The sequence below is a fragment of the Sinocyclocheilus anshuiensis genome, unplaced genomic scaffold, assembly GCF_001515605.1.
Source record: "Sinocyclocheilus anshuiensis isolate Anshui unplaced genomic scaffold, SAMN03320099.WGS_v1.1 scaffold369, whole genome shotgun sequence".
In the NCBI taxonomy this organism is placed as follows: Eukaryota; Metazoa; Chordata; class Actinopteri; order Cypriniformes; family Cyprinidae; genus Sinocyclocheilus; species Sinocyclocheilus anshuiensis.
In genome coordinates, this window is record NW_015540935.1 from 1,381,105 (window position 1) to 1,391,798 (window position 10,694).

The 10,694-nt window shown below is 36.8% G+C and overlaps 1 protein-coding gene across 1 annotated transcript in view; it reads right to left on the minus strand.

Annotated features, from left to right (window-relative positions):
- LOC107689544 (transcription factor HIVEP3-like) overlaps positions 1-9,095 on the minus strand; it is a 43,424-nt gene extending 34,329 nt beyond the window's left edge. Inside the window, exon 1 of the mRNA XM_016487566.1 lies at positions 8,986-9,095. The gene's annotated coding sequence lies outside the window, so the exon portion shown is untranslated. The remainder of the gene's footprint in view (positions 1-8,985) is intronic.
- Between the last annotated feature and the right edge of the window lie 1,599 nt (positions 9,096-10,694).

The following is a 10,694-nucleotide window of genomic DNA, read 5'->3' on the forward strand; positions in this document are numbered from 1 at the left end:
TATATTAGTATATTAGTTCAATCATATTTGTGACCCTGGACCACAAAAGCAGTCTTAAGTCGCTGGGGTATATTTGTAGCAATAGCCAAAAATACATTGCATATGTCAGAATTATTGATTTTTCTTTTATGCCAAGAATCATTAGGATATTAAGTAAAGATCATGTTCCATGAAGATATTTTGTAAATTACCTACTGTAAATATATTAAAACTTAATTTTTGATTAGTAATATGCATTTCTAAGAACTTCATTTGGACAATTTTAAAGGCGATTTTCTCAATATTTAGATTTTTTAGCACCCTCAGATTCCAGATTTTCAAATAGTTGTATCTCGGCCAAATATTGTGCTATCCTAACAAACCATACATCAGTGGAAAGCTTATTTATTACAAATACTATAAGATATACAAATCTCAATTTTGAAAAATTGACACTTATGACTGGTTTTGTGGTCCAGGGTCACATTTTTGTCTTTGACATTTTGTATTTTAAGGGGATTTTTCGGTACTAAATGTTTACTAAATATTTACTCTAAATGATGCCCCATGGTGTAACCACTACATGGCTGTATAGCCCTATATTTAAATAAATAAACAGGGCTGTATATTCCCTAGTTGCTGGGAACATTGTTTTTACACATAATTACTTACTTGTATTAGATTATGTATTTGGATATATACAGTATTTAGACTATTAAAGACTACTTTTTGTAAAAGTTGACATTTAAAGGTTGATTTGAAGTGTCATTTTTTGCATTATTATTGCGGTCAAATGTGAACACAGGGAACACATTTTGTTACTCATACTAGCTACATATAATAACTTGATCAGTCACACAAAAGTAATCAAAATAAATATTGACTCGACCAGGGTGACATTCAAAAATATATTACTGAGTGTTTATGTACCATATCAACAGAGACGTGATCTGTCTGGGAATCTTTGACGCCACTACCATGTGCGTCTGGGTCTCATTCCGTACTGAAATGTTTGGAGCACACTCGCAATATATCCGCTCAAGCGAGTGAACATCAAAATAAAAGACCTCCATTACCATAACACAAATGAAACCCAAGATCCAAAAATTAAATACCACACAAAAAAATATCAAAAATAAACAATAAATAAATAATTTAAGGACCATAAAAAGTTAAAAAAAAAATAATAAAGTAGACAATATAAAACAAAATCCTTAGCACTCCCACCAAATCATGAGTGCAAATTTCACACCAAATGTACAAGCACAAATGATTTCAATGAAGCTCTCTAAACTGCACATATAATATCTTATTTACATCGTGTCTAGGTGTGGAGTTTAGCATTGAGTGAATTCTGACTGTCTCATGCTGAATGCGTGAGAGTTGGCAGCCCTGTACCTCCTGTACCTGAGACTCAAGGTTCCAGAAAACTTGTCAAAATAAAAGTTCAGTTTAACTTGAAGAAATTATAACAGAAATACATTACTATTGTACAGTAGAATGTACTTAACTGTACTTCCTCTAATAATAATAATAATAATAACATTTAAACACAGAAACATAAAAGGACTTCGCTACAACCCGCCAGTTCAGACTAAACTGAAAAAAATTATAAATATATTAAAACAGAATATAACAGAAATATTTTACTATCACACAATAGAATGTATTTCTCAAAGTAAAGTAAATTCTTCAAAATAATTTCTGTTACATTAAAAAATATCAACTGAATTGTTAATTTTATCAATTGATTTGATTATTAATAGTAAAATTGTATTGGACATTACAATAGTTTTAAATTCTATGTTCTCTTGACAGTAAAATAAGCCACAATAAACCTATCTAAAGGAACCACAAGAATCTTAAAAAATACAGTGATACAGATTTTTTTAGTCATTCTGCCAAGCATGAATATCAAATGTGTTTATTAACTTGCAAACTTCAAATTGCAAGACATGAGAAAACGTGGTGGCTATTATGAGGGGCTTTCAAATTATAAAAAAATTAACTTTTTTTTAGTTTTTTAAACATGTCTGTCAAATGTAAGGGCTTAATTGCAGGGTACAATGTTTTAAGAATGATGACCTTGATTACTCTTTCAGTTACCTATCAGAACTACAGTTTCCTTTGTTTCGGTTTCTTGACAGCTGACCATACAGGACTACTGGTGACCAAACTCTCAAATCTTTGATTCCATTTGAGAAGTTAAAGCTTGACAGGGCAGTTGGCTATGTTTTTCTTGTGCGGTGCATTGATAAGGGGTTGGACTCCAGTCCAAGTCCCAGTTCTCCAGAGGAGTCACCTGACTGACAGCTAATGAAAGTGCCTACATGTGAATGAGACATGAATATCAATATAGACTTCACTGGGATTTGCTGTTGGCTGTACACTAAACCCTTTGAAAAAATAGACATCCTGTAGTGTTTCTATAATTCAGTGGCTTGAAATAACACATGTGCACTGCTATGATTTGAGGTGTAATTACAGGGAACTTTACAGTACAGAGCAATCAACGCAACTAAGGATGAAAGTGCCAGAACTTGAGTACCAAGCGGAGGCTAAAATCACTGGTTGCATTGGTTGAACCGACACGCAAACAAAAAATGATATCTTATTTTAAAAATATTTATTCAAATTTTACATTTTTTATGATTTAATTCATTATTAGCTTTTCATTACATTCATGAACTGCCTGCAGTTCCTTCACAATCCCCAATTTGGGAAACCTTGATGTAATGTAATTTTAATGCACTTCGTGTTGTTAATTACAACAAATGGAATATATTTGTTTTCTCTTTGTTTTATTTGATATCAGTATGGTACAAGATTATCCTAATTAAATCAATTTGTTAAATGAGTTAGGCCAAAAGAAATCTAAAAGTAATTAAAAAGTAGTCTGATTATATAATATTACATAAAATGTGTGATGCAATGGATTACGTTACTAACTAAAAATGTTGTCACGTAATTTGAAATCAGTAACGGACTGCAATTTGCAAGTAATCTAGTGTGCAGCACTGTGTGTGTGTGTGTGTGTGTGTGTGTGTGTGTGTGTGTTTTAAAAAAAATAGCTTTAAAAATGATGATTATTAGCATTTATTACTAAAAATTCACTCAAATTAATTTATTACTGTCTATTTACTTCAATAAATAATTTCATAAAATTAATCAAATTAATTTAATAAAATAATGCTTTAAAGGAAATTTGCTTAAAATTGTTATTATGATATTTATTTTGACTTTGCATTCAAAGTGTGCTATTTTGAATATACAGGTAACACTTTACAATAAGGTTCCATTAGTTAATGTTAGGTAAAAATATTAACTAACATGAACAAACAATGAGCAATACATCTGTTACAGTATTTATTAATCTCTGTTAATGTTAGTTAATGAAAATACAGTCGTTCATTGTTAGTTCGTGTTAATTCAAAGTGCATTGACTAATGTTAGCAAGCACAGCTTTTGATTTTAATAATGCATTAGTAAATGTTGAAATTAACATTAGCTAAGATTAATACATGCTGTAGAAATATTGTTCATGCTTAGTTCATGTTAACTATGTTAACTAATGAACCTTATTGTAAAGTGTTACCGAATAGTTCAAAAAATATTTGAAGGCTAAAATTCAATTGTTTATTTATTTACACTACATCTTTACTTTAAAAATGGAGTGTGTTCAATAGTGTATTTGTTTTCCTTTGGGATTAAAATTGGTACCGAGAATAGTTAAATTTCACTGGTATCAGTGTTAACTGCTGACATTTTGGTATCGTGGTAACCCCGAATTCAACCCATTTGGCCAGCTGGGATTTACTGTAATCTCCTCAAGTTCAAAATGTTGCCGGAGTCCATAACAAAGCTAGCGCTTCATCATGGTGCACATCACTAAATATGAGTCATGTTGTCATCACTCTCATACACGTATCAAACAGCTCAAGCACTAAAGCAGATTTGGCCCTCGCTTGGCTCTTGTCTGGATAGAATGGGTTTAATTCCTTCTGAACTGTGCCTGTATCAGGTATCAAGAAATCAAACTCCATATTGGCTCTGATGACACGCCTTCAGAGTGCCATTTGGGCTCCGGGCCTATCAGTTTCACAATCGAGGCTTTATTCCTCTGGACTATAACGGCTGAGACTTTAAGTATGATTACAGAGGGATTGTCTTAAATAACCTCCGAGAGAAAAGGCACTGTGAGCTAAATCTTATGCTGGCAGAACACATTTAGCAAAGAGGAGAGCCGAGTTACGAGAGTTACGGGAAGGACAGTTAAGCATCAGGTTTGAGTTTAAGGGAATACTTGGGATTATTTGAGGTAGCCATTGAGCGATGTAAGAAGTATCTTTATATTTGGTTACATAAGCAGATACCATTCGCTTTACACGCAATTTAAGGCTGTCATTAAGAAACCAGTTTCGTTTCCACATCGTCCTCTATTAAGTTAAAGGGGTCATATAATGCGATTTAAATTTTTCCTTTCTCTTTGGAGTGTTACAAGCTCTTGGTGCATAAAGAAGATCTGTAAAGTTGCAAAGACTAAAGTCTCAAATCCAAAGAGATATTCTTTATAAAAGTTAAGAGTCAGCCACGCCTACCTAAAACGCCTCGTTCTAACACGCCCCCACATGTCTACCTCACGATGTGGGAAGATTTGCATAACGCCGCCCAAATGTTCACGCAAAGAAAGAAGGCGAAAATGTTGTCACGTAATTTGAAATCAGTAACGGACTGCAATTTGCAAGTAATCTAGTGTGCAGCACTGTGTGTGTGTGTGTGTGTGTGTGTGTGTGTGTGTGTGTTTTAAAAAAAATAGCTTTAAAAATGATGATTATTAGCATTTATTACTAAAAATTCACTCAAATTAATTTATTACTGTCTATTTACTTCAATAAATAATTTCATAAAATTAATCAAATTAATTTAATAAAATAATGCTTTAAAGGAAATTTGCTTAAAATTGTTATTATGATATTTATTTTGACTTTGCATTCAAAGTGTGCTATTTTGAATATACAGGTAACACTTTACAATAAGGTTCCATTAGTTAATGTTAGGTAAAAATATTAACTAACATGAACAAACAATGAGCAATACATCTGTTACAGTATTTATTAATCTCTGTTAATGTTAGTTAATGAAAATACAGTCGTTCATTGTTAGTTCGTGTTAATTCAAAGTGCATTGACTAATGTTAGCAAGCACAGCTTTTGATTTTAATAATGCATTAGTAAATGTTGAAATTAACATTAGCTAAGATTAATACATGCTGTAGAAATATTGTTCATGCTTAGTTCATGTTAACTATGTTAACTAATGAACCTTATTGTAAAGTGTTACCGAATAGTTCAAAAAATATTTGAAGGCTAAAATTCAATTGTTTATTTATTTACACTACATCTTTACTTTAAAAATGGAGTGTGTTCAATAGTGTATTTGTTTTCCTTTGGGATTAAAATTGGTACCGAGAATAGTTAAATTTCACTGGTATCAGTGTTAACTGCTGACATTTTGGTATCGTGGTAACCCCGAATTCAACCCATTTGGCCAGCTGGGATTTACTGTAATCTCCTCAAGTTCAAAATGTTGCCGGAGTCCATAACAAAGCTAGCGCTTCATCATGGTGCACATCACTAAATATGAGTCATGTTGTCATCACTCTCATACACGTATCAAACAGCTCAAGCACTAAAGCAGATTTGGCCCTCGCTTGGCTCTTGTCTGGATAGAATGGGTTTAATTCCTTCTGAACTGTGCCTGTATCAGGTATCAAGAAATCAAACTCCATATTGGCTCTGATGACACGCCTTCAGAGTGCCATTTGGGCTCCGGGCCTATCAGTTTCACAATCGAGGCTTTATTCCTCTGGACTATAACGGCTGAGACTTTAAGTATGATTACAGAGGGATTGTCTTAAATAACCTCCGAGAGAAAAGGCACTGTGAGCTAAATCTTATGCTGGCAGAACACATTTAGCAAAGAGGAGAGCCGAGTTACGAGAGTTACGGGAAGGACAGTTAAGCATCAGGTTTAAGTTTATGGGAATGCTTGGGATTATTTGAGGTAGCCATTGAGCGATGTAAGAAGTATCTTTATATTTGGTTACATAAGCAGATACCATTCGCTTTACACGCAATTTAAGGCTGTCATTAAGAAACCAGTTTCGTTTCCACATCGTCCTCTATTAAGTTAAAGGGGTCATATAATGCGATTTAAATTTTTCCTTTCTCTTTGGAGTGTTACAAGCTCTTGGTGCATAAAGAAGATCTGTAAAGTTGCAAAGACTAAAGTCTCAAATCCAAAGAGATATTCTTTATAAAAGTTAAGAGTCAGCCACGCCTACCTAAAACGCCTCGTTCTAACACGCCCCCACATGTCTACCTCACGATGTGGGAAGATTTGCATAACGCCGCCCAAATGTTCACGCAAAGAAAGAAGGCGCAACTTTTATTCTCGCTGTAGTATTCACCGCCGCCATGTTGTGGAGACGCTGTGTGTTTCATTGTGAAGGCCTTCCAAAAGAGGACGATATCCGCTTCGTCATGCCTGGTGCTGATTCGTGCTGGTTACTGAGGAAATACTTCAACTTCGTGCTGTGGATCGCTGGATCGGCTTTCACCGTGAACGAAGTGGAGTCCAGCCCGGGGTCGCCACATGTGGAGCCCGGGGTCGTCACATGTGGTTGCCACAAGCCCGCCGGACGCTCCGTTCTCAAGCCCGCCCCCCTCTACTCCCTCAAGCCCCATCCACACTGGTGTGTGACGCTTTTTCGTTGTGAAAGCGAAACTACTTTGTTTGGCCTTCCAAAAATGGACACGACTAGAAATCAGTGGTTAAGTTGTATTTACAACACTACCCCTTTAATGTTGCAGTTTAAAGTTTACCAGTCATTTATACACGTCTGGCATGACTCGACTGGCATTTTGCATGTCTATTTGAACTGCACAAAAGGAAGCAGCCCAGTGGTGTAGACAGAAAGTAGGCTGTGTGAGGTAAGATCCCGGTCGTTCTTGAGCAACATTGCGCTTATGCGCTCTTGGGATGGCTCTTAGAAAAAGAAGTGAGCGATACATATGGGCACAGGCTTTCCTGAGAGCCACTGGGGAGATTCCTTGAGAAGTTATGGCCTGTCCAACGCAGAGCAACCTGAAAAATCAGACGGCATGACAGGCCGTCAGAAACACAAGGAAAGGTGCCTCTGGGGGTCCCTGCAGAGAAGCACTGATTCCATCAGAGCACGTGCTGGTGGCTCCGTCTGGTGTACTGCGTTTGATTAATAACTGGAATTTATTGGATGATCCATGAATGATTATCAATTAAAAAAATAATAATAAATAAACAATTCATGATACTGTGACATGGTACAGTATTACTAAGACACTTCACCTGTTACATGCCTTGGTCACTTTTAAATCGCATTGTTTACATAGACATTTGTCTGTGTAACATAATTAAATATCGTATAATGTGCTGGTGATTTACCAGTGGTACAGTGGTACTTTTTTCAAGGCTCCTTAAAGTGTCAAATTTATTCATTTCCCTGTCAGATAAGCTTTGACAACACAGATCAGTGAAGGGTTTGTGCTTTTGTGCTATCAGCCAATCAGTGCTGTTATGACATCATTTTTCTGCGCTCCAGAGTTATTACTGGCATGACATTTTATTGAAACACAACATGCATCTGATTTACATCACAAGCACAATGCCTAACAGCCCAGACATCTAGGTTTCTGGATGATGGGTAATACTAGTTTTACAGTGGGTATAAAATCTAAACGAATGGTTTAATTTTTCAACAATCTCTTATTTGCTCATATTGTTATCGTTTTTAATAATGTGCCTTTGGCTTATTCAGGCAGAATGTGACTGGAAATGACAAAAAGCTGGGCTATAATTAGGCCACATTAGCATACACCGCATGTGCTGTAGCCCTACGCTAGCGTCATCTTCAAGCCCCATCCACAGCGCGAGCGACGCGACAAAAACGCCCTTGTAATCAGCGAAGCGTACACTATTTAGGGGGCGTTCACACAGAACGCTGCGTTCGGAAACAACGAGACAGAGCGCATGGCTCTCGAGACGTTTTAAAAGCTGAATTGTTCACATTGCACCTGGTCTGAAACGCGCAAAACGCGACGCAACGGCGCATGTGTAGCCTAGAGAGAATGAAACTATAGCGCCGTGTGAACGCTCCTTTAGCATCGACGCTTATTCTCGTAGCGATTGTACTGTGCTCGAATTCTCGTGCGATAAAGATAAACAGAATTGCTGTTTTCTATAATGCGATGCGCTCGCGCGGGATGTCGACGTGACAAAGGCGATCAACGAACGACGCGATGGACCGCTTGGTTGATTGACTGATCGTCGTTATGAAGTGGCATGTCGCATCTTTCTAGGATCGCAGTGACCCCCGTTTAACCCGATCCCGCATTCTGCGATTACGCAACATTATTGATGAGTCCATCGCGCTCTGGACAGTGCCGGGAATCCTGTGCGCCTGCAATACTCCACTACTTCACTCCAGCGACAAAACGGCACGTTATCCAGATCGCCGCTGACTAGGCACTATATTAATTCTGGTATTCATATATTAAATGTTCATTCGTTCATGCAATAATGGCTATAAGTAAACGAGCAGCTGGGAAACACTTGACTGTATTCTTACTGAAGCCACTGAACATGTTTAGTGACCCCCTTTACACCACTGACAATGCAACATATGCCCACCCCGTGCCTATTGGCACCTAAAGTGATGTTCCCAACGAGCCCAGCACGGCGCATGTGGCTCCTCTGTAAAAACACTGGGTTGTAAATCACTGAACTAAACGTTGCATTTGGCGTCACTGTAAAGATCAGGCGTGTATATAAGTCTTTAAAGGATATTCGCACACCGCATGGGGCAGGCTTGGTTTCTTCAGATGTAACGCTCTGTTACTGTACCCTGCAGGACAGATCTGTGTGCACAATGAAGCTCAGTGAAAGCGATGTCAGAAAAGACGTTTATACCTGACAGCGTGGCCGTTCCCTCTCCATCTATTAGTCCGCGATGACTCGGGCACCCGATTGCCTTGTGGCACTTAGGTCCAGAGAGGCAGGTCTGCGGGATGCTGGGGCTTGTCTTTCCTCGCGTCCAGCGGCTGGCACTGGCAGAGCTGCAATCTCGCGCAGGACACGCTGCTGAGCGCAAGCGCCGCGCGCCACGCTATCCCGCACGAGCCCATTGAGCGGCCCCCGCGCCACGCCCCCTTCAGTGAGCTGTCAGTGGTTTACAGTCGTTTACAGTATGTGTTTCCATGCAACCTGCAGTGGCCCCAAAACGTGTTTGGATGCTTAGATCAATGCTGAATGTCATTCATATTCGATAATGGAATATAAAAGCAAGTGCCATGTGCAAAAAAATGCTTCTAGAGAACTAATTTCACTTTTCACATTTAATCAACTGCGTTTTAGTGGATGAATGAAGTCAGTTCACCTTAGTTTCACTAGGTGTCCTATCAGAGTAACCACATGTGTAGTTCATCACAATAATTCCCACTCAAGTCTAACAACCACAAAGTACCTTATACATTTAGCTTCATTCTGAGCAGTATATATAAGTAAGGGAATTTCTATGTTAATTTTAAATTAAACTGCTCATTATGATCTGTTGTGTGTTAGGTGTCATAGAAGGTCAGTGTTTGAGAATTATATTTCAGTAAAAACAAAGTTTATCTGTATTTTTATGAGGATTCAGGGTTTATTAAGTCCTACTGAAGGTCATTTAGTTTGTATTATTGTACTTGGAGGTCCAAGGCTTATACTTATTTTCTCTAAATTACTATCACTACTGTCACACACAATATCAAAAGTTAAGACCAGAGGTGCCCGAACGTTTTACAATGAAGAGCCAGAAATCTCATTTGTTTGAGGGCTGTGGGCCGAACGTTTCATTATATCCATCTATTATGTTCAAATGTACATTTCAAAGCAAAAATAAAACAAAAATGTTCAAACAAATAGATAAATTAAAAGTTAAGCTATGCTTCAGTGGCCTCTTGTGAAACGGCATGTCAGGACAAATCAAAGGGTTCTGGTTAACATTATACTCAAATCTATTTGAAGATTGATCAAGGCAATAATCACATCTTTATTTACTGATTTTTTTTTTGTGTGTGGACACTATTAATATTTAATACAATAAATAAATCAAAAATGACTCTACTATTTGCCTCTGTTTACAGTTAATGCACACAGTCACGGTGTCTGTTCAATAAAGATACAATGAAAAGGAAGTGACAGAACTTTTATTCTGTATTGTGATGTACAACCAAGTGTAACAGATTGTTGAAAATTAATAAAAAGTAGAGTGGGAACTTAGTTTTAACATGTTGATTCACTGGAAGATTGAGTTATGACTTATGATTTTAATTAAACATTAAGAGGTCATATAGCTTTTTAAATATACATATACATGGACGTATCATTCACAATAAGTTCTATAACATGCATTTACTAAATAGTGTGGTGAATGGTGAATTTTGAGTTTGAGGTAATGACGAGTTCACTGATTGGAGAAATGTCACCAGAGAGGTCCATGATTGAGTTACAAATTACAAGGCCAAAACAACAACAACAAAAAAAATAATAATAATAATAAAAAGTTCCTGAATGAATCTTTCTCAATAACATCAATAATGTGTTTTGAAAAAAATTAAAAATAAATTAAATCAAATAAA